Source organism: Mus musculus, chromosome 7 (genome assembly GCF_000001635.26).
Source record: "Mus musculus strain C57BL/6J chromosome 7, GRCm38.p6 C57BL/6J".
Lineage (NCBI taxonomy): Eukaryota > Metazoa > Chordata > Mammalia > Rodentia > Muridae > Mus > Mus musculus.
In genome coordinates, this window is record NC_000073.6 from 126,224,091 (window position 1) to 126,248,320 (window position 24,230).

At 46.3% G+C, this 24,230-nt stretch overlaps 1 long non-coding RNA gene across 2 annotated transcripts; it reads right to left on the bottom strand.

Annotated features, from left to right (window-relative positions):
- Positions 1 to 156: 156 nt before the first annotated feature.
- Positions 157 to 24,148, bottom strand: 1700123J17Rik (RIKEN cDNA 1700123J17 gene). 2 transcript variants are annotated; one of them, NR_131046.1, is made up of 5 exons: positions 24,014 to 24,148; positions 17,890 to 17,970; positions 6,002 to 6,085; positions 3,080 to 3,147; positions 157 to 1,593 (listed from the first exon to the last, which is right to left on the bottom strand). It is a non-coding gene; the product is annotated as an RIKEN cDNA 1700123J17 gene (long non-coding RNA). The 2 variants fall into 2 exon arrangements; NR_131047.1 differs by lacking the exons at positions 17,890 to 17,970; positions 24,014 to 24,148 and adding an exon at positions 13,473 to 13,514.
- Between the last annotated feature and the right edge of the window lie 82 nt (positions 24,149 to 24,230).

Sequence of the window (24,230 nt, forward strand, 5' to 3'; positions counted from 1 at the left end):
GGAAAGAGATCTAGGACTTATTCTAATATGTTTTGTAAAACAAATGATATGTTTTGTACGGTGGTATGATGTGGTATGGGGGGGGGGTGACTCAGCAGGCCCATGCTGAGGTATCCCCACCCTACACCCCAGGTACCAGCTATATGACTCGGGTCTAATATAGAATAGAGTTTATTTATGGGTAGGGAAGGGGAGTTGAAAAGGGAGTAGAGGCAAAGAAAGAGAGAGGACAGAGAAGGACAGAGAAAAAGAGAATAAAAGAAGGGAAGAGGCTGTCTGGGAATGGGAATGTGGAGAGGGGGTGAGGGGAAAGGGAGAGAGGGAGAACAGGGTCAGAGAGAAGAGAGTCAGAGAGCTAGAGGGAGAGGGAGAGGGAGAGCGAGAGGGAGAGGGAGAGACCAAACAGTCCTTTTTAGAGTAAGCAAGGTTTACCTGGCGGTTTGGGGTAACTGTTGGGCAGAGCCTAGAAGACATGCTAAGATGCTAACTTATTCTGGGTCATCACTTTTGAACTGGCCAGAATCTGATGTGAAGCTCTGGGTCCGTGTGGCATACACGTTCCGACTCTGCCCAGAACTGTACTGTCACTCTCCCTTTCCAAGCCCTGGTGACTTCGTTGAGAAACAATATTGAAAGAACTTATCAAAGTAAAGAGCCTTTAGCCTGGCATCTCCACTGAGAGATGGGATTAGTGTCCTTTAAATGAGGCCCAGTGTTGGGGGAGAGGGCAGGGAAATCTCCCTGGTTTAGCCTGAGTCTCAGTCTATTCCAGATACAAAGTATCATAAACTAGCCGCTACAAGCAAAACACATTGGTGGTTTTGGGTTCCAGAGGCTACACACCTTCTCCTTATCCAAAAGAAGAAAGGAACAGACCAAGGACTAAGTATGAACCTCCAAAGTAGTCCCCAGTCCTAAAGTTTCCAGAACCTTCCAAAATAACACCACCAGCAAAGGTTGCCATTTCAAATTCAAGCAAGCAAAGACGCCAATCTCAAACTGCCCAAAGATCCCACTGCTTTCTTGCTTTTGACTGGTGCTTGAACTTAGTATGTAGTTGAGGCTGAATCTAGGACAAGCAATCCACTAATTAGGTCCCCTTACCCTTTCAATGTTATTATGTAAATTTGCCTCATATGATGAGTTTTGAAGGGACACAAGCAGTCATACCACGGCAACAATGTAGCTCTCACAAGACCTTAGCAGATACATCTGTCTGTCCTTCAAACTCAGTTTCTTACATCTCTTTTTGCGTAAAAAATATTGAGACAGAGGGCTTTGTTTGTAGCTTAGTTGGTAGAGTGCTTGCCTAGCATGCCTGAGACTCTGGATTCAATTCCCCATACTACAGAAACCTGAATAATAACTCTAACCTGTAATCCCAGCACTTGGAAGGTAGGCCAGAGGACCAGAATTTCAGGTTTATTCTCAGCTACACAGAGAGTGTGAGGTCAGCCTGGGATACTTGAGATGCTGTCTCAAAAGAAAAAGAAAAGAGAGATAGCAAAGTAGAGAGGGGCTCTTGGGCTGCCGGCACTTGGTAGGTTGTCTTTGCTTCTGAGTGCTTCCTGCCACCACTGGCTGCTGTAAAACCTAAGAGAAAAGAAAGGGTGCTGAGATCCAGGTAGAGCCGAACCTGTAGCCAACTGACTAGCGACAGCTGGAGGCAAAAGAACAACAGCAAACTCATATTCCCCATGAAGGGGCATTCGGCCTACTCCACAGAATCCCTGGAATTATACTAAAAAGTTCAATAATCTGCTAGAAAAAGCTAGATTCTAAAGAGAAACTTCCCTACCTATAAAAGATGCCAAGGTCATTCATAATCAGAGAAATGCCATAATAAGAGGCTATTTTTACTCACTGCAGAAAACAGATGCCAAAAGTTAGACAGCTTGTCAATATTTGTACATTTCAAAAATAGAGTATCTGCCCTGATCCTTTCGGGAACTACCTCAACTTTCTTCTATTCTCCACAAGCAAACTTCTAGAAAGAACTACATGGTATCCCTGTGGGATTTTCATATCATTAGATAGAAAGTAAATGGAGAAATCATTCTCGTCACTGATTGAGTAACGAGATATATTAGTATATTAGTCGACTTTGCCTCACTGTAATAAGATACAGGGGTGGGGGCGGGGGCAGGGGCAGGTTGTGGAGTCTCAAAGAAAGGAATGGCTGGGGTGCCTGTTTAACATATCAAAGTGGACTCTAGCTGCCAGTCCCCTTCAGTTTCCGCCTGTTACAGAGTCATCCTATCTGGCATACCCCACCCCATGCCTTCAACCTCTCCAGCCTCTGAGTTTCCTTTCCCTTCCCCCAGCTTCTATGACTCCTATAAAACCCACATTTTGGCTGTGTGCTTTCTTCTCCTTCTCCTTCTCCTTCTCCTTCTCCTTCTCCTTCTCCTTCTCCTTCTCCTTCTTCTTTTTGGTTTTCTGAGACAGGGTTTCTCTGTGTAGCCCTGGCTGTCCTGGAACTCACTCTGTAGACCAGGCTGGCCTCGAACTCAGAAATCCACCTGCCTCTGCCTCCCGAGTGCTGGGATTAAAGGTGTGTGCCACCATGCCCGGCTCTGGCTATGTGCTTTCTTGATCTCTTGGTTCCCAGTTGCTCTCTTCTTTTCCTCTCTTGCTGCCCCCCACCATCACCCCATGGTCTGGTTCAGTTTGCTAGACACGTTCATTCTGGACCCTTCTAGATGCCTCTGCCTCTTTTCTCCTTCATGTCCTCACTCAACCTTCTCAACAAACCTAGGAGCCATCATGTCTGCACTTCCTCATTCACCTGGTGCTGAAACCCGGTAGTAGCATATACGAGCTCCCTTCCAAGGAGCTTGGCCTCTCTGAATATGACTCTCCTAAGGTATGTGTGGATCATTTGTTTCTTCTGGCTTCTGCCACATGCCAAATTTGACTACAAATTCTAGAGTCTACCTCTTCAGCTGCTTCTAGAGCTGGCTGCCTGGATAGTGCCCAAAAATTGTCTCTATAACGCTGGAGCATCCATCTTCAGCCTTCTGGCTCAGTATGTCTGACAGACTTTTCTGTGAAGCAGGAAATATGAAGTACTGCTTACCTTGTTTTGGCAAAGCTCAGCAGCTGACTTCCCTGTATCTCCTTAGTCCAGTTTAGACAGCATTTTGCCTGTAGTTAAAGCAAGGGCAGGGTTGAGGTTTGGTTTTTTGTTTTTGTTTTTTTTTGTTTTGTTTTTTTAAGATTTATTTATTTATTTTATGTTTATGAGTGCTCTATTTGCATGTACACCTGCATGCCAGAAGAGGGCATCAGATTCCAGTATAGATGGTTGTGACTCACCATATGGTTGCTGGGAATTAATTTCAGGACTTCTAGAAGAGCAGCCAGTGCTCTTAAAATCATTGAGCCATCTCTCCAGCCCCATATGGAAGGTTTTTTTGTTTTGTTTTATTTTATTTTATTTTTTTATGCTTATCATCTTCTTTGAAGTAAAATGGGGGTGCTGCCAGGATCTGACCTGTCTCATTGTTCAAAAAAAAAAAAAAAAAAAAAAAGGCTTACTTTAATAAAACATCTTTAAATGCTATATATACTCTGTGGATCCCTGAAGTTTTTGAAGACCATCTATTTATCTATAGCCTATCTAGAATACTATAGAATAGAGTTTATTCAGGGCATGGGGAGGAGAGTTAAGAGGGTAGTAAAGGCAGAGAAAGGCAGAGAGAGGGAGAGAGTAGAGAAGTAGAGAAACAGAGGCTGGTCATGGACGTGTGGAGAGAGGGGGAAGGGAATGGGGAAAGGAGGGGGAAGGGAAGAGCCCAAGAGGGCAAGAGAGAAGCAAGAGGGAACAAGAGTAAGAGAGAGAGGAGGGGGCATGGAGGACCATACTTGACTGTTGCCAGGTAACTGTGGGATGGAGTTTAGACAGAATGCTAACACATAGTATGTTGTAACAAAAATAACCTTAATTTTTGTATCAATATGCAAAGATATATACCAATGTAACAAAATATAACCTTAATATGTATCAATATACAAAGATCTATATCAATGTAAGATTTTGGCTATAAAATATTCTTTGGTTTAAGAGTAGATTCACCAGTAGTGGTGGCCCACGCTGGTAGGATTTGCTGAAGGAGGCAGAGGCAGGAGGATCAAGAATTTGAGGCCAGCCTGGTCTACACATTTTTAAAGCTGGGCAGTGGTGGCGCATACCTTTAATCCCAGCACTTGGGAGGCAGAAGCAAACAGATCTCTGAGTTCAAGGCCAGCCTGGTCTTACAGAGTGAGTTCCAGGACAGCCAGGGCTACACAGAGAAACCCTGTCTCGAAAAACAAACAAACAAAAAAGAGTAGATAGATTCAATAATCTACTTCTTTTTCCTATTGACTTTATCATATTCCTTCTTCCCCCTTCTTTCCTTTTCAACCCCTTACATAAGAAAGAAAGAAGGATAGAGAAAAGAAAAGAAAAGAAAAGAAGAGTAAAATAAATAGCTTCCTTAAATGGCATAACAAACATTTAGTACCCATTGAAGGACACTGCAACCAGATCTTGGGGGCCACCATTTGAAAACAGCAGCACCAGACCAACCCCCAACACAAACACAAGACCAAGTCCCAACACACATGCCCCAGGAGCTGTCTGCTAAGTCTCACAGTTTTCTTTAAGCCCTGCTGGGCTTATTTGCCTCCTCTTGGAGCTTCCTCCTCTATCTCTTCTTGGGCCTTCTTGGACCTATAGGCTATGAGTTTCCTCTCCTTCCCCTAGGCTGGCTTCCTTACGCCCTTCTTGGTCTCTGTGACCCTGTTCCTTCTGTCTCTCATCTCCTTCCTAGAAGTCCCCCAGCTTCTTTATACTGTCCTGAGCCTGTACAGCGACCTTGCCTTTCTCAGACAAGTTCACAGCTCTCTCCTGGAGTTTTAGCCCCTCTCCTCGGGAGCTGCCTGCTCTGTCTCTTCCGTAAGCCGTCCTGGACCTCTAGGAATCCTTCTTTGGGTGGAGCTCCTACACTTAGCAACCCTGTCCCTCTTAGCTCCCTCTTGAAAGTCCTGTAGCTTCTCAATGTCCTCCTGGGCTTCTCTCTGTCTCAGCTCCCTCTTGAAGTTTATAGGAACGCCCCTTTCAGCCGAGTTTACTTTGCATCCCTTTCCCTTGGCTCTCCACCAGCTCAGACTTTATTAGAGTCTTTCTGTCCTCCCTGTCCTGCTTGGTCTCAGTACAGCTCAATGGCCAAAGGTGGCACACTTGTTTTCTAAATTCTCTCATACAGTCACAACCTCTGCCACAGCACAAACAAATGATTCCCAAACCTCTTAGACATTCTCTGCTCTGGACTTCCAAAAGTCTCTTATCTCTAAGATTTTTTTTTAAGGTTTGTTTGTTTGTTTGTTTGTTTGTTTATTGATTGATGGTTGTGAGCCTTCTTGTGGTTGTTGGGAATTGAGTTTTAGGAACTCTGCTCACTCTGGTCAATCCCGAGTGCTCCCTGCTTGCTCCAGCTCAAAGATTTATTTATTATTATACATGAGTACACTGTAGCTGATGTCAGACACACCAGAAGAGAGCATTGGATCCCATTATGCATGGTTGTAAGCCACCATATGGTTGCTGGGATTTGAACTCAAGACCTTTGGAAGAGCAGCCAGTGCTCTTACCCTCTAAGCCATCTCTCTAGCCCCCTTTTTAATTCTTTCTTTTGGTTTTTGGAGATAAGATTTCTCTGTATAGTCCTGGATGTTCTGGAACTCACTCTGTAGACCAGGCTGGCCTCGAACTCAGAAATCCACCTGGCTCTGCCTCCCAAGTGCTGGGGTTAAAGGCATGTGCCACCACTGCCCGGCCTTTTTTCTTTTTTTTTAACATAAAGCTTTTATTGATTGATTATTTAGGAATCTTACATCATGTACCTCATTGAGCTCACCTCCCAGTCCTCCCATTGTCCACCTTCCCTCCACCATGATTAACCCCCAAAACAAAGAAGAAAGGGAAGAGTCCATTTTGTGTTATCCGTATACTCACTGGAGCATGGTCAGCTTCCTAATGGTCGTCCCTCCAAGAGAAGATGAATCTTCTTCCACCTGCACCTGCACCAGAAGCCATCAACTGTGGAGAGAGAGCCATGCTTCACCATCTTTTTTTTTTTTTTTTTTTTTTTTTTTTTTTTTATTTATTTATTATATGTAAGTACACTGTAGCTGTCTTCAGACACACCAGAAGAGGGCGTCAGATCTCCTTATGGATGGTTGTGAGCCACCATGTGGTTGCTGGGATTTGAACTCCGAACCTTTGGAAGAGCAGTCGGGTGCTCTTACCCACTGAGCCATCTCACCAGCCCCCAATGCTTCACCATCTTCATCATAATTTTTTTGTAGTTTTCCTTGATGGCTTCCTCTGTAGGTTGTCATTGCGGGGGTGTGTGGAGTGGTGTGGGGTGGAGGGAGGAGTTGCCACAGAAGCCTTTTATGTTCCTCTTTCTCAACTGTGCATCTGCTGTCATCTGTCACTGGTAACACTTCAAGACTAGCTTCCTTGCCCTTCACAGTCAGCAGGAGCACAGAGCCGAGGCAACAGCACAGACCACAAACACCTACTTGTTCTCCATAATCAGCATGCACCAAGGACCTCTGCCTGGTCTCCTGTGGCAGTACAGACATCGACACGACATGGTCCTCTGTCAAAGCACAGGCCACTGACAGGCATGCAATGCAAGGAAAGCATGGACCATGGAGGTCTTTTGAAAAGGTCCAATCCAGAAAACGGACCATTCTTCATCTAGAGTATCCTTTCCCTGTCCAGCACCAGTGCAATCATGTGACCAGGCAGTTTGTTTAGAGGCTGAGTCTGAGCAAGCTCCAGACTGTGGCCCATCATCCTGCTGACCTACTGACCTACTGACCTACTGACCTACTGAGTAACGACCTGCTCCTCCATCAACTACAGCCTTGACTCACACACACCCCTCACAGCTGTCGTGGCTCCAGCTCCACCATGCTCCACTCCTCCATCCTTCCCACCTTTCCATCCCAATAGTGGCATTGGAAGCTGCTGTGGTATATCACACAATATACTCTTTTGCCCAAACAGCAGATTCACATGCAAATATTCATTAAAATGAGTTGTTGGTCTGGTTCAAGGCCTCTCTCTGACTTTTGCTACACCATTAATACTGGACCCTAGCTGAGACTCCTCTTGGTTATCCTGCTGTTGTCAAGTTATGGATGGAGATGCTGCAGCCATAGCCACAGAACAGGCCCCTTCATATGCTCCAACAACTCATAGATGGCGTAGGTGTTGGGGTGGACCAACTCAAAGCCCTGGATCTAGGTGGGAGCTGAATTGCTTAGCCTGGGTCTCTGCCAGACCACCACTCTTCCCACCTCTCTCCTTGTGGTCATGGCTGGTCTCTGCTTCTCTACTCTCTCCTTCTCTCTGCTTTTCTCTGCCTCTACTACTCTCTTAACTCCCCTCCCCATGCCCTAAATAAACTCTATACTATACTATACTGGTGTGTGTCTGGTCCCTCAGGGGGAAGGGATGCCTTGCCATGGGCCCACTGAGGCACCCCCTTCCCCCACCCCCCACACCTCCCTAGAGCATATTCTTTTTTTTTTTTTTTTTTTGGTTTTTCGAGACAGGGTTTCTCTGTATAGCCCTGGCTATCCTATCCTGGAACTCACTCTGTAGACCAGGCTGGCCTCGAACTCAGAAATCTGCCTGTCTCTGCCTCCCAAGTGCTGGGTTTAAAGGCGTGTGTCACCACTGCACAGCTTGCTAGAGCATATTCTTAGAGCTCTTTCTCTTTATGATCACAACATTCATTCTCAAAAAATGTCTTAAGACTTTGCTGTAAACTATCTCGGGATTTGTAAATTCACTGGGTAGGGTTAAAAATCTGTAATGAAATTTAGCTTAAAACTTTAAAACAAAAGGCTTATAGTTTAAAAACTATACGTGGATAATCTTTTTTCTTTTTTTGTTTTTTTCGAGACAGGGTTTCTCTTCTCTGTATAGCTCTGGCTGTTCTGGAACTCACTTTGTAGACCAGGCTGGCCTCAAACTCAGAAATTCGCCTGCCTCTGCCTCCTGAGTGCTGGGATTAAAGGCGTGTGCCACCATGCCCGGCTACATAGATAATCTTAATTGCTACAACATACGACATATGTGCTTCAACTCTTGTTTGGAATATACTGTATATATAACTTGGATGCAACTCTTGTTTTAAAAATAGATTTATAGGAAAATAGATTTTTTTTTTTTTTTTTTTAAGATTTATTTATTTATTTTATGTAAGTACACTGTAGCTGTTTTCAGACACACCAGAAGAGGGCATCAGATCTCATTACGGATGGTTGTGAGCCACCATGTGGTTGCTGGGATTTGAACTCTGGACCTTTGGAAGAGCAGTCGGGTGCTCTTACCCACTGAGCCATCTCACCAGCCCGGAAAATAGATATTTTAAATAGCAACTATATGGCTTGCCTGTCCTGGCTGATGACCTCATTAGGATGAAAGCAAAGGTGTGACTGGCAGGCATCTTAACTAAGGTTAAAAACAGATACATGCCTTGCGACTTTACCACCACCCTGATTAAGATGACCATATGGTATAAAACAACCAAGGCAGCACTTATAAAACTTCTGAGACCTCTGATTATCCTTGTAGCTCCATTTTAGACCAAGGAGACAACAGCAGATCTCCAAACTGTTTCGGGTTAGGATGGATTTTTATGTGATGATGGATTCCTAAGGGTTAAAGGTCTGTCTACTTGGAATAACAGAAACCCTCTTATCTCTAACTACTTACGACCTTACTAACTGCTCAGCACCAGGCTTCTAGATATAGTTGATAAATAAGGTTTATAAATTCCTATGCTCTACTCAGATTAACAGTAACAGCCTTAAAATATATGTCTAGCATCTTTGTCTTTGGCGACTTTATTAAGCTTTAATTATTTGGATAAACTAAGTCTTACAAGAAACTCGATTTTCTGTATCCTATAAAAAGGATCAAAAAATTCCCAGTCTTCCTATGGATTGTATTTATAGTTTAAAGTTTACTGCATTGGTGGCTTAAAGTTTTATTTTGATGATAAAAAAAATCTTCAATTAAATCTTCAACTTAAAATTTTAAGACTCAGCTGTAAAACCTTAATCTTATAAAAGCTGCTGGCTTGCTGTAACTGTTAAAGATAAGTAAGACACACAGGTTGATGCTCAGTCGCGTTATAAAGGATCAAATTCCTTAGTATGCTCAAACCTAGGCTCATAGTCAAGCTAAGTACAAATGGAATTCATTTACAACAAAAGCTTTATTTAGCCTCCTGTATGCGTTTCCTTTTCCTTTTCCTTTTCCTTTTCCTTTTCCTTTTCCTTTTCCTTTTCCTTTTCTTTTTCCCTTTTCTTTTCTTTTCTTTTTTGTATAGCATACAGTTTATCCAGGGCATAGGGAGGGGAGTTGAGGGAGTAGAGACAGAGAAAGGCAGAGAGAGAGAGAGGAAGAAGAAGAAGAAGAAGAAGAAGAAGAAGAAGAAGAAGAAGAAGAAGAAGAAGAAGAAGAAGAAGAAGAAGAAAGTACAGGGGAAAGCCAGGCCCAAGAAGTGGGAGTGGGTGGGTAGGGGAGCAGGGCGGGGGGAGGGTATAGGGAACTGGGAACTTTCGGGATAGCATTTGAAATGTAAATAAAGAAAATATCTAATAAAATAAAATTTAAAAGAAGAAGAAGAAGAGGAGAGGAGAGGAGAGGAGAGGAGAGGAGTAGAGGCTGGCATGAGCACATGGAAAGAGGGGAGGGGAATGGGAGGGGGGAAGAGGGGAAGGGAGCAGGAGCAAGAGAAGAGAAGAGAACAAGAGAGCAAGAAAGCCTGTATGTTTTCAAGGTTAAGCCTAAAGCAAGTAACTAAAAACAAAGTTTGTTTAAAATAAGGTGTACTTAATTAGCCGGGCAGTGGTGGCACACGCCTTTAATCCCAGCACTTGGGAGGCAGAGGCAGGCGGATTTCTGAGTTTGAGGCCAGCCTGGTCTACAAAGTGAGTTCCAGGACAGCCAAGGCTACACAGAGAAACCCTGTCTCGAAAAACCAAAATAAATAAATATAATATAATATAATATAATATAATATAATAAGGTGTACTTAATAGATAACTGTCCTCAAATTCTTCAGAGATTTGCTGAATATGGCATTCAAAATATGTAATAAAAAGGCTTCCTATGGTAGACAGAAATTCCAGCTCCTAGTGGCAGCTCTAAAGTTTTCAGAGAAGACAGTGGGGCAGATAGCTCCACCTGGGCTGTGGTAACACTAATCACTGGGCAGAACTGCCCCACGCCTCTCCTACCCCAGAGCTTTGCCCACACTGTGGACAATGTTGAATTGACTGCTCTACGCTTCCTTGCCGCAGCCAGTCAGCTTTCCCAGGTTCCTTCTCCACAGGAAAACGCCTTAGATCTTCCTGTGCATCAAGCTAAACATTTAATGCTGTTCCCTGAGATAGTTGAAGATAGTCTACTTCTCTCCCCAGTGAAGCCACTGAGACCATTGGAGCCTAGGTCAACCGCCTAGGTAGTGGGTAAATCTCTGACTTTTTAACTAATACATAGACCATTTGGACATACTTCTTGTTTTAATTCATTCTTCTCAGATCTCAGATGATATTGACAGTTAATTCTGACTTTACGTTAAGAGCAGCAAGCAAACCAATCCCCTCCCCCAAGGCTGCAGCTGACTGGTCAGTCCGTTATACATATAAAACTAGGCCTTGGGCCTCACTTTTCTAGAGCTACTAGGTCTCCTGCTGAGAAAAGCAAATAGACACTGTTTAACTTGTTGGTGGACTTCACTCTGAAAAAAATAAACTCCCAAAACAGGTTTCAATATAACTTTTTACTCTTATTTAAAGCAAGAAGCTTGCTTTAAAAATGGCTTCTCTCAGTCATCAACCACTTGTGCCTCATGGTAAACAAATATAACTCAAAGGCATTGGTTTACAATGTGGATTTCAGGACAGATTACAAGCAGTGGTAATGCTAACACAGCTAGAACCTTTATCTCTTTTTGTAAACTTGAAAAATGCTTGTACCTTTCAGGAAGTTGACTTGGATCCATCTCTCACAAGTCAAGCAGACTCCAGATAAGTGCTCCTGTCAATCAACAGCCTAACTTTCCCACCTACTGCCCATCCCTGAGGGTGAGCTCCCCCTAGTCTTGGGACTCCTCTGCCCCACCAGGTACCAGGACCATGGGCCTACAAGTTTCAATGTATACTCAAGATGAAAACCTTCCCCTAAACTCCTTAGCTCTACCTTCTGTCCCTACACTATATCTGTCCCAGCAGGTTTCCAACTACAGACTGCTCCGAAGCAGCCTGCACCGGATGGCTCTCATGCAACCTGCATGTCCCTATTCCCAGGTGGTCCCACAGAACCTGAGCATTTTCAATGCTATCCCAAAGGTCCCCCATACCCACCCCCCCAATCCCCTACCCACCCACTGCCCCTTTTTGGCCCTGGCGTTCCCCTGTACTGGGGCATATAAAGTTTGCAAGTCCAATGGGCCTCTCTTTGCAGTGATGACCGACTAGGCCATCTTTTGATACATATGCAGCTAAAGACAAGAGCTCCCAGGTACTGGTTAGTTCATATTGTTGTTCCACCTATAGGGTTGCAGTTCCCTTTAGCTCCTTGGGTAATTTCTCTAGCTCCTCCATTAGGGGCCGTGTGACCCATCGAATAGCTGACTGTGATCATCCACTTCTGTGTTTGCTAGGCCCCATCATTCAAAGATTCTTTCGGCTCAGTGATTTGGTAGGTCTGGCCGCTGTTGCTCTGACCTGTGGCAAGTTGTATGTTATCACGTGGGCACAGAGCTGCTCCTTGTGCATCACACTGGTAAAGTGCTTGCTTAGCTTGTGCAAGGCCCTAGCTTCAACATCCAGTAAACAAAGCACTCAGAAAACAAAACAAGCTAACAACAGGAACAAAAAACCTTGCTCTTTCCAGTCAAGGAACAAAAGAGGAAGGGTCCAGGGTTCAAGATCCCTTCAAAGGCAAGCCTCTCTCCCCTAAGGGCCCCCGAGGACTTCCTGCAAACCCATTCTCTCTAAGTCTCTGCCACCTCCCAACCGCACCATCCAACTTCGTCCCTCTGGCACTACTGAGCTGAAGGAAGTGAACAGCAGCCGTTGTCGCCTGAGGGAGGATACTTCCAGCCAAAGGCTCAGGAAGTGTGAAGACACTTGAGTAGTGAGAACAGCTGCTTGTATCTTTCCCACCGGCTTTCCGGCTGGTTCTGTTTCTTTTGAAACTTCCAGTTCATGGTCTGTGGTTTGTAAGTCACTGTCCTGGTAAGAGCTAATTTTGTATTGCAGACATGGCTCTTTGTGTTACACACTTTAAAAATAGTTTACCACTTGTTTTGATTTCGTTTCTAGTACCTATTACTGTGTGACTCCTCACTTCCTCCAAGTACTAGATACCGAACCCAGTATCTTTCAATTTTTGACAGACACATTTATAATTCACCAGCTTGGTTACTGACCTAGAAAACCTCGCTTGTGTTTCAACATTTTTTGTTTGTTTTGTTTTATCCAGACAGGATCTCAACATGCCAACTGAGCAGGCTTTGAACTTATGGCCCTCTAGCCTCTGCCTCAAGAATGCTGGGATTACAGATGTGTGCCGTCATGCCTGGCTCATTATTCTTTTTAAAAATTCATTCATATTTTATTCTAATTATTTTATGGGTTTTATTTTTAACTTTGAAATTCTTGATCCATCTGGTGTTTCCTACGCCTTAAACAGTGAGGCATCTGGACAGTGAGAATCTAGATTTATATCTTTATGAAGACTGTGAAACAGCCCGCCCTCGTACTTATCTGAACCCTTTGGCTCAGACCTATCCCCATCCTTCTGAGCTGTGTGAAGCAGAGGCTGCTGCTTGTAGACTCCACCCACAGGGAGCCCTAGAGGAGGGTTGCTGGGCTGGAGGCGAAGGTTTGTAAGTGTTACAGCTCTGAGAGGAAAGGCAAGTGTTGCATCTCTGAAGAGCTGTCAGGAGCCAAGGAATACCACAAAGGCGCCTTGCACAACCAACCTCACACAGGGCATCTATTGGGGAAGACACAAGAAGGTGGCTGCTGATTCCTTCTGCTTGGGTGAGAAGCGGCAAAGATTGGAGCCTTGAGGGCCTTAGGGAGAGGACAGAGGACTTCTAGTTCCTAGGCAATGGGGCCACTTTGAGATGGCTGGAAAAGGGGAGCTTTAGCCTCGCCACCACTTTCTCAACTCCACAACCAATGTAGTCCAAAGAAACACCTTGTGAGTTCAGCAGCTTCCTCTTGACTGCTGCTCACAACAAAGCCAGCACCTTTCCCTCTCCCAACCACACGGCCAATGCCAGAACCTTCAGGTTCTACCGAAAAATCCTAGCCCTGGCCATAATGGGTTGGAAGGAGAACTCTGCAAGGTTAGTTTGACTGGTGAGCTCTGAGATTACCCAAATGTGCCATCCAAAGGGAGATCCTGCTTCCTGCTTCCTGCTTCCTGCTTCCTGCTTCCTGCTTCCTGCTTCTTCCTCTCCAGTGCCAGCCACCTCACCAAGAAAGCATCCAAACCTGGGGCAGGATCTGGTTGTTGCAGTTGCTTTTTTGTCAATCTGAGACAAGCTACCGTTATCTGGGAAGAGGAACCTTAACTGGAAGAAAGCCTCTATCAGACTGGCCTGATGACTGGCTGATGTGTGGAAGTCCCAGTCCACTGGGGATGGTACAACCCCTGGGTGGGTGATGCTTGATCATATAAGAAAGCAAGCCATGGGGGCAAGCTAATAAGCCATGACTGTCCTTGAAGGAGTCTGCTTCAGTTCCCACCTCCAGGTTCCTGCTAGAGGTCTTTAAAGCTCTTTGTCCTCAAGTTGCTTTCGGCCATGGTGCTTTATCAGAGCAATAGAAAGCAAGTAGGGACTGGGGCCACTGGGCTGGGAATGAAGCACCCTCCCTGAAGCCACCAAACTACTATAGGGGTGGCTGACATCGAGGAGGAGGGGAGGTTGGTGAGCAACTTTACCCCTTCGAGAGGGGAGCGAGTGGAGGCTGAGCCTGCGGAGGAAGGCCTGACCTCGAGGAGAGGGTGAAGACGGTGACTGGAGTTCCCACTGCTACACCACTGCACTGGCACATGCATGTGGATTTATCTCACCGCCCAGGCACCTACCTGACATCCTCTGAGTGGCTCCATCACACTCCGTGCTCACAGGGCAGGGGCATCTCTCCTGCTGTCACTGGCATTGCCGCAGCCAGGGAAGGGCTCTACTTATTATCTAGAGGTCCTGGAAGGCAGACTTAGAGCTGGGAGATCCTTAGCACAGGGAGCCCTTGCTATCCCCTGCAGCTGTGTAGAAGGCGGTGCCCTCCCCGTCCCTGCTCTCTGCCAGGTATTAATGTACCCTTCCTCAGATGTGTGCCACTCAGCATCACCTTACTGGGTTGCTACCTGCACCCCACCTTATCTGAGACCTCAAACCTCCCATCTAATCCTCCTTCCTGCCTCACTGCTTTAGCGCTCAGCATCATCTTGTCTATGACCTGTGCTCTGCCGCTGGACTCTAAGCTCCGCAAGGGCAGGGATCCGATCTGTTTTGTTCGGTGCCCAATCGTCCATATCTGGAACGTGAGTGCATATAGCAGCTATATGCTACAAAAAGAAATATCTTTTTATCGCCATCTCACAGCTACAAAAAACTGAAGTTTGTAGAGAAAACACTTGGCTTTAGCAGCAGCCCCGGCTTTCCAAGTCCAGATACTCTGTGCTTAATGTAGACTGCACTGTGGTCACACAATGCTTATTGCTGCACTGTGTGGGAGGCTCAGATGGACCTAGAGAGAAATGGTTAAACAAGTTACAATTTTAAGCCTCCTGTAATGGTCCATAAGTGAATTAGCACAGATCTATACGTGCTTATATGGAGTGACCTCAAGAATATTAGTGAGTCAAAACACAAGGCGCCCCAGAGTGTTTTGGAAGTCTTTTCAAAAGAAATAAACAGAATGACCATACATCTCAAGCCTGGGTGTGTAGAGAAATGTCCTAGGAGACTCTGGAGGAGCCTGGGGTCTCTACCCAGAGCAAGTTATTTCCATCCATTTTGTATTGTTGAAATTTAAAATCTTGTGCATGTTTTTTTCCTCTTTTCAACAATATAAATCCTCCAGAAAGTTTAAAAGAAAGCCTCAGGATTTGTAAAAAATAAAATAAAATAACAGACCCCTTCTCTACCACCTGAGCTTGTATTCAACTGTTTCTAAAGTCAGGGAACTCAACCCTAACTTTGTCCCTTCCATTTGCTTCTCTCTCTCTCAAAATATTAATTATTATAAATAAGTACACTGTAACTGTCTTCACAAATACCAGAAAAGGACTTCAGATCCATACTTTCGAATGTTTCTGTCAGCTAGCAGCAAAAGAGATTAAAAAAAAATCAGTTCCCAGTTGCACAGGCATGGGCATGGCGAACATCTGGGACAGAAGTGGGGTGTAACTGAAGGGAGAGAGACAGGCTAGGGTACAAGCAGCAATCAGGAGGACCCAGCTCCAAACGGAGACTCCTCCCACCTGCTCCTGCCTTGTAACTCGTCCATATTGGACCTGGAGGACAGAACTCTAAGATGTAAGGCTGTTTTTATACAAAGTCTTGCTATGTAACCTTGGATGGTTGGAAGGTGTTATGAAGACCAAGCTGGGATCAAACTTATAGAGATCCACCTGCCTCTGACTCCCAAGTGCTGGGTTTTTGTTTTTTTTTTTAAAAGATTTATTTATTATTTATTATATGTAAGTACACTGTAGCTGTCTCCAGAAGAGGGCGTCAGGTCTCATTACGGATGGTTGTGAGCCACCATGTGGTTGCTGGGATTTGAACTCTGGACCTTTGGAAGAGCAGTCGGGTGCTCTTACCCACTGAGCCATCTCACCAGCCCTTGTTTTGTTTTTAAAGATTTATTTATTATTATATGTAAGTACACTGTAGCTGTCCTCAGACACACCAGAAGAGAGCATTGGATCCCACTGTGCATGGTTGTGAGCCACCATGTGGTTGCTGGGATTTGAACTTGGGACCTTCAGAAGAACAGTCAGTGCTCTTAACTGCTGAGCCATCTCCTCAGCCCTCAAGTGCTGGGGTTAAAGGTGGATAGCACAAACTCAGCTTGTACGTAGTTTGTGGAACATTTGGGTCTACCAAGCAAAGATTCTGAGTTTTATCTGGAAATTTTGTAAATGCTTCAGTAAAGGTAAGATGGGGGTGGTCAATGATAACTCTAGGAAAATGCAAATCAGATTTAAAAGTTGAGCCGGGTGGTGGTGGCGCACGCCTTTAATCCCAGCACTTAGGAGGCAGAGGCGGCAGATTTCTGAGTTTGAGGCCAGCCTGGTCTACAAAGTGGGTTCCAGGACAGCCAGGGCTACACAGAGAAACCCTGTCTTGAACTGCCCCCCCCCAAAAAAGTTGAACAAGAAAGGAAATGTAATCCGAGCATAGTATGTGGCTAAGGTGTGAGTATTATCTACAAAGTTATAATAATGGAAACACAAAAAAACTAGTCGAACCAAAAGGATGTATAACACTGGAGGGATAAGGACAGAACTTGTGGTGTGGGGGAGAGGGGACAGTGGTAGAGAAAAGGTGCAGTTTCATTTTCTACATTAGGGTGTAAGGTCAAAGCCAGAGAAATGGAGAAACAGCTGTGTTAGCATCTTAGTTCTAATCTGGCCATTCAGAGAGTGGACCGACCATAAAGCAGCATCAGCAGCCGCGACGCGGTATTGGAAATGCAGAATCTTGGAAGCTGCCCCAGGGCTGCTTTGTAGTGGGCGAGGGGGGTGCGTGTGCTTCCACCACGCCCTGGGCATCGTGCAGGCGAGGCAAGTGCTCCTCGCTCAGCCACACCCCAGCCGCAGGACCCAGAGTTATCAAGGACCTCCAGAGATGCGCCTCACTTGGGGGCCTGGACACCTAGCTCAGAACCTGATTTAGAAAGAGAACAGCTGGGTTGGAGAGATGGCTCCGAGGTTAAGAGAACTGACTGCTCTTCTGAAGGTCCCAAGTTCAAATCCCAGCAACCACATGGTGGCTCACAACCATGCATAGTGGGATCCAGTGCTCTCTTCTGGTGTGTCTGAAGACAGCTACAGTGTACTTACATATAATAATAAATAAATCTTTAAAAACAAAACAAAACAAAACAAAACAAAACCCAACACTTGAGAGGCAGAGGCAGGTGGATCTCTATAAGTTTGATCCCAGCTTGGTCTTCATAACACCTTCCAACCATCCAAGGTTACATAGCAAGACTTTGTATAAAAACAACCTTACATCTTAGAGTTCTGTCCTCCAGGTCCAATATGGACGAGTTACAAGGCAGGAGCAGGTGGGAGGAGTCTCTGTTCAGAGCTGGGTCCTCCTGATTGCTGCTTGTACCCTAGCCTGTCTCCCTCCCTTCAGTTACACCCCACTTCTGTCCCAGATGTTTGCCGTGCTCATGCCTGTGCAACTGGGAACTGATTTTTTTTTTAATCTCTTTTGCTGCTAGCTGACAGAAACATTCGAAAGTGCAGAGCCGCCCTTTGCATCCTCCTACCTTCCCTAAGGACAAAAACAAAACAAAAAAACAAAAAAAAACAATAACAAGATGCCGTTAGGCAACAGAACCGCCAGCCTCTGCACAGCCGCACGAGAAACAGAATCTCTCCACCGATAAAGCCTGGACCAGATCTGGTTTGAGGCATACCTTTTTGTCTACGTGGGATGTTTCACAGGTTCCTTCTAGGAAGATAGTGGCATTCTTGCCAAGGTGCCTAAGCCACACTGTGATACATTTTAAGTCAAGCCTCTTCCAGGAAGCTGGCTTCCTACTTACGTTTCTGTCAGTCATCCGTCAGGCCTGTAGCAATCTGGCGTTGAACTCTCTTTCTTTTCCTTGTGTTTTATTGAACCACTCCTATATAGAGAAAAGGGAAGGACTATGGTGGTCATGGTGGTACACACTTAAGAGACTGGGGAAGGAGAATCACAAGTTGGAGGCTAGCCTGGGCTACAAAACAACAATCTTCAGGTTAAGTGTAGAGTCAGAGCCAGACACACAAACACTCAGAGAGAGAGAGAGAGAGAGAGAGATGAGACAGTATTTGCCTCTCTTTGAACTATGAGCAAGCTACGTTCCATCCTAGAGGTTCACTTGGGTTTTATTTAGGTTTTTTGGTTTTGTTTTATTTTGTTTTGTTGTTTAACAATTAAGTCAATTTATTTAAACAGTTGACTTAGGCATCTGCAGTGGTGACTTCAACCTCCACTCCTGGCTCAATACTGATGGAAGTAATCTGCTTAACGATCTCAGAAGGACTATGTAAATCAGTGAATTGCTTGTGGGTCCTCATCTGGAAAGATCCCATGTCTTGGAATCTTCACCACAAGGTGTTATTTTGGTAGTGATTCTCAGTGTCTTGGTAGGCATGCGAACCGGTCCTTTCACTTTCGGATTCCTTTCCTTTGTGCCTCTGGTCAAGTCTACATGTGAAGTCACAGGAGAAGGTTTTAGTGAGCTTTAAGGGCACCAAACAGAGAGGTGCTATGCCTGAGCCTCTAAGGGGAATGGGCTTTGTATCGAGTTGCTGCTGTGTGACTGCAGCAACTTAAGCATTTAGCATACTTGCTAAAATAGTTTTCAGAGTGATCCGTCAAGGGAAGGATTGGAGAAAGTCCCAGTGACTTATTCCTGCTCAGCATCCATGGTGGGTGGGATAGGGAGAATCAAAATATGGACTGAGGGGCTGGAGAGATGGCTCAGTGGTTAAGAGTATGGACTGCTCTTCCTGAGGAACTGGGTTCAAATTCCAGCACACACATGGCAGCTCACAACTGTCTGCCACTCCAAGATATGACATCCTCACACAGACATACATGCAGGCAAAACACCGATGCACATACAATGAAAAAATACATTAATTAATAGAAAATACGAATTGAGATGAGGGAAGGGTCCTACATGGATAACAGATAACAGGGTGACTATGAAACTGGGGAGTGTGAGGGAGTCCTGAGTCCTGAGGAGGACCCTAGCAAGTCTGTCCAGCATACAGTTTGTTCCCAAAGGCTTCTGTTCAAACTGTGTTTGAGCCTGGCATCTGCTGTGTCCTGCGTAGGGACAGGGAAAAGGCCAGCTTAGGGTTAGATGGGCTGGGGAGGTACGTTAGGGTTTTGCCGTTGTGACAAAGTACCTGGCTGAAATAACTTACGGGAGCAAAGATTTGAAACATTGTTCTGGGGCTGGAGAGATGGCTCAGCAGACAAGAGCCCTTGGCGCTCTTCTATAATTGCACTACCAGCACTGTATGTGGAGGTGTTGAGGTTAGAAGTCAGGGCCCTGGAACAGAGAATTGCCACGAGTTCCACACCAGCCTGGGTTACCAACTAAGACCCTGTCTCAAAATATTAATCAGTTAACTAAAGTTACTCCAGGGGTTAGAAAGATGCTTGGTAGTTAACATCCCTTCATGCTCTTGCAGGGGGTCTGAGCTCAGTTTCCAGCACCCATGTCAGGTGACTCCTAACTGCCTGCAAGAGATCAGACACCAGCACATAAGTAATTTTTAAATTAAAAAAAAATAATAGCTGAGTAGTGGTGGCACACACCTTTAATCCCAGCACTGGGCAGGGTTGGGGTTGGGTGGGCAGAAGCAGTCAGATATGTATGAGTTTGAGGCCAGCCTGGTCTACAGAGGTAGTTCCAGGATAGCCAGGGCTACACAAAGGAAGTCTGTCTGGAAAACAAAAACAAAAATAAAATAGAATTCTTTTAAATTGGTATTTATCATCGTCGTCCTCATCATCATCACCACCATTGTCGTCATCGTCATCGTCATCGTCATCATCATCATTTGTGTGTTTATGCATGCCATGGCATGCATGTAGAGGCCAGAGGACAGCTTCATGGAGACAGTTCTCTCCTGTCCACTGTTATGTGGGTTCTAGGGACTGACAGAAGACTGTCAGTCTTGATTGCCATATTGCTGTGCCTGCACCAGCTGTGCCAACTCAGCAGCAGGGAAGAGATTTCTCTATGGCTCGTGGTTTCAGTCCCTTACTCCTTCTCAGTAAGAACACCATGGTAGAGCATCGCTATGCACCGTGTGGAGGGCAAGAAGTTTGTAGGGAGACAGGAAGGGGCCATAGAATAGAACTTCCCTCCCAAGGACACACCCCCAAGGACCTACTTCCTCCTACCAAGCCCCACCTTTCACTCCCACCACCTCCAAGGATCCTCCAATGAAGACAGAGTCCTGCTGACTCAGCCATTTCCCAGAAGCCCCGTGCCAGTACACTACTGCATTGGGAACCACTCTGTCAGCATAGGAGCCTTTAGGAGAATACTTGAGATCCCAAATGAGGCCTGGTCATCACCACTTTTCAAGTCCGGGTCCAGGAGGCTGCTGCACCTGGCTCAGACCCAAGCAGATGGCCTCTTTAGCTGGTCAGAGCCCTATTAACCAGCAGGAGTGGACTCTGGGCCATCAGGAGAAGCAGGACCATGGGAAACGTGTAAATTAATTGAATTGTGTTTATCCCTGCCTAGCTTCCAAATGAATGAGACTCAGACTATGGTTTATTCACTAAGCACTTGAACAATTACTGGGCGGCTACCCATAATCTATATTTCTATTTGTTAGACTGTTAATTCCCAGCCGTGCTCCCCAAATACTTGCTGTTTTGAGTCTTGCCTGGGTTACCTCTGCTCCAGCAGTCTGTCCTGGGGAAGGGCTTCAGTTAGGTATATGCTCCTGGTCCAGCATGTCTAATGGAGACTGCTGTTGTCTGTCTTCTTCCTCCTTCCTTTTCCTCTCCTTGAGGTCCCCCACCTGTGACACTCAGCCCAGTAACTCAAACTCCACCTTTCTCTATTCTCCGAAGTAATTGGCCGCTGCCATTTTTATTTAACCAATTGTTTTAAGTTGGGGTGCAAGGTTTGTACAACAAAAGCTGGTGACATCTTGGGACAACCAGATCTTGGGGTACAAAATTTGGCATCTGACTACATAGCAGCACCAGACAGAAGTAGGCAAAACCCTCTCCACCCCATCACTGAAGATGTGGCCTCTCATCTTCTGAGGTTTGTTGTGTTTTGGAAGCACCAACAATTTTTTGTTTTTTTAGAAGAACAGTATTATCACCATCATCATGCACCTGAAAGGCTTACACTTGTCTAATTAGCAAGAAAACACACACACACACACACACACACACACACAGAGAGAGAGAGAGAGAGAGAGAGAGAGAGAGAGAGAGGAAGAGAGAGAGAGGTGGCTCTGTTCTCCAGATAATTACAGGAATCTCAAAGGGCATCTACTGAGGGACAGGATGCGGTTGGGAATGGGATGTGCTCATAATGATGGCTGCGGAATATACCAGCTCCCAGTCAGACAGAACAATTGTCAGCCTGTGTATATGTGTAACTGCCCACAGGGAGGTCTGTTTGTAGCTCTTCTGGCTCAGACCAGCTTCCCTCTGCTGCAGAAGGTAAACCAGAGCTGACCCTGAGTGGTGGGCTGAGGAAGCTATACTCCCCCATTCAGTCCCCAAACTCCAAGGTCAAGGGCAGCAGGCATGACAACAGCCCCCAAAGCTGGTGGGGAGGCACTTCCATATCTGAACCACAGGTCTAGCTCAAAGGCTAGAATGACGACCATCCATCCTGGAGTATGACAAAAGGCTGAGATGCAGGATTCAGTCTTTTCATGAAGTTTGGGGCAGTTTGGAATGCCATGGTGACCACAGTCCTCTCTCCCTAGTCTGGAGACGAAAGGCACTGGTGTGTGGACAGGGAAGGGGAAGGCTTAGGCTCCTGTGCCTGAGCTGAGGTCACACCCTGCCCCTAACCCAAGATCTAGTTCAGTCACCCAAACAGGAGACAGACAGAGCTTCTCAGCCACTAAGAATTAAAACCTATCGATTTTCCCCATTAGCTAAAGAACGCTATCAGAGTGCATTAAAACAGGCAAAGCACAGCTTCATGAATAATTAACACCTGCAAATGACAACCTCGTGGGACCTGGGGAGGGGGGGAAGGGACATCCAGAGTTCAGGGCCAATCTGACCCCTCTGACTCTCACCCCAGAGATTGTAACATGGGCTGTCTCTCCACCTCCACCACCCTGTCTCCTGTCCCTTCCTATTCCATGGCCCCCTTCTGAAGGGGCACCCTATCAAGTTTGCATATCAAGAGACCCAAGGTTAACCCTTGAAGAGGGAAAGAGGGAAGAGAACCCCCGAATATCACAACCTTAAGGGAAATGCTGCTCCTTTCTGAACACGTTCTCTTCGGCTGTGCAGTGTAGTCCAGTGTATGTCTGTAAGCCTGTGGCTCCAGTCAGGGACAGAAATAAAAAACAACACATCGAATCTGCCACAGAGCTTGTGGAGGACCCAGGGCCCCCAGATCATCTCCCCAGCTCAATCTTGAGTACGCAGAAAGAAGCACCTACTTGGGACAGGCCAATTCATAGCCGGTGCTCCATCCAGAAGAGTAAATAAGAAGAGGCTGTCAAAGCAGACAGCACAGAAAGAGACCCTGTCCCCAGAGGCAGGTGTGGATTTCAGTGTCAGGGAAGCCTCCACAGGAGAGTCACGAGTTCAAGGCCAGCCTGGGCTACACAGTGGGGTGTCAGGAGGAAAAAGAAAGAGAAGAAGGGGAAGAGAACCTGGGAGGATTGGTTAGGGTGAACACCTCTTAGGCTAAGCAACAAGGAAAGCCCAACGTCCCATTCAAACATGCTAGGTTGGCAGAGCTGGATCCTGGCCCCAAGCTGCTATCTGCCAACTTGTCCTTTGTGCACTGCTCAGGAGCCAGCCCTTTTTTTTTTTTCTTGGCCTAGGAGGTCTAGACCTGTTCTTCCAGCTAGTGAAACTCAGTTCAGACAGTCCTTCCAGGCTTCTAACTCTCCATCTCCAACCGCCCCCGACACACACCAGGTTCTCAGCCTCAAGACAAATTCCCACTTCATCTCCCATACACCCTCCCTCTTCTTCATCACCCTACAGTGAGCAGAGTGGCTCAGAACAAACACTTCCCACGCCTCTGACCATGTTTATCTCTTCCTGGTTTGTAAGGCTCTGTACAACCCTGTCATCTTCTCTGATGGTCTTGCCCCGCCTCTTGATCCCCCAGGAAAGCTCTACTCCATACCAAAAAAAGCCAGCTTAAAGACCTTACCTGCCTCTCACTCACCTCCCCAAATGGCCCCTGGTGCCTATGTTCCTGCAGGAAGGCTCTCCCCTAGAGTCTAGATCTTCAGTTGGCTCCTCCCTCTCCTGTAGGTCTCTGCTCTGATGGCACCTTGTTGGAAGTTTGTTTTTTTTTTTCTTCCTCAAACCCCCTTTCTAAGTACCTGCCTGTCCATCCCAGCCCTCCTGCTTAACTCCCCTCCCACCCCGCCCTTTTCACAGCCTGATTTCTTTATCCTTTGTTTCCTCTGCTCCCAGGGCCACTGGAATGGTTGTCTGTGTTGTCAGTTTCTGCACAGGTGAGGTCCCAACTGCAGGCAGTGCCCTGGGCTTGCCTGGGGGAAGCACCCTTTCTAATTCATTGGTCCCTGTACAGACCAGCCACAAGCCCCTTGACCGCCTCCTGTTGGGGTACAAGCCCAACCAAGGGAGGAGGAGCCTCTGTGTCCCGCCCAGTGCCTGATAAATACACAATGATGCTAAGGAAACAGGTAAATAAGGCCCACTCTGGTACACACACACACACACACACACACACACACACACCCCAGCTGAGCATACTAAACAATGTCTGCCTCACCCCTGGCTCCCATTCAAAGTGGTCATGCAATTGGACCCAGACTCAGAATGCTCATTTCTGGGAATGTGGAGGGACTTGGTTACTTGACAGTGTAGGTGTGAACTGAACGGCTCTGGGGGTGGGGTAGGGGGTAGGGGGGATGGTCCCTGGAGCTCAGAGCTCTGAGTCCCACCCAGATCCTCCCTACCTGTGCATGGAGGGTCTAGGTGGCACAGGACATCTGACCAAGCCCCAGGGACTGTGCAGCATGGGCTCGCAGGCAGGAGGTATTGCGGAGTGTGTGCTAGCACACCAGGCTCCCAGCAGAGGCGTGGTCCTTGCTTCCCTACAGTGGCCAGCCGCAGCCTCCTAGCTCTGGCAGAGAAGGAGTTAACTTCCAGGCTTCTCAGCGTGAATGTGGAGCT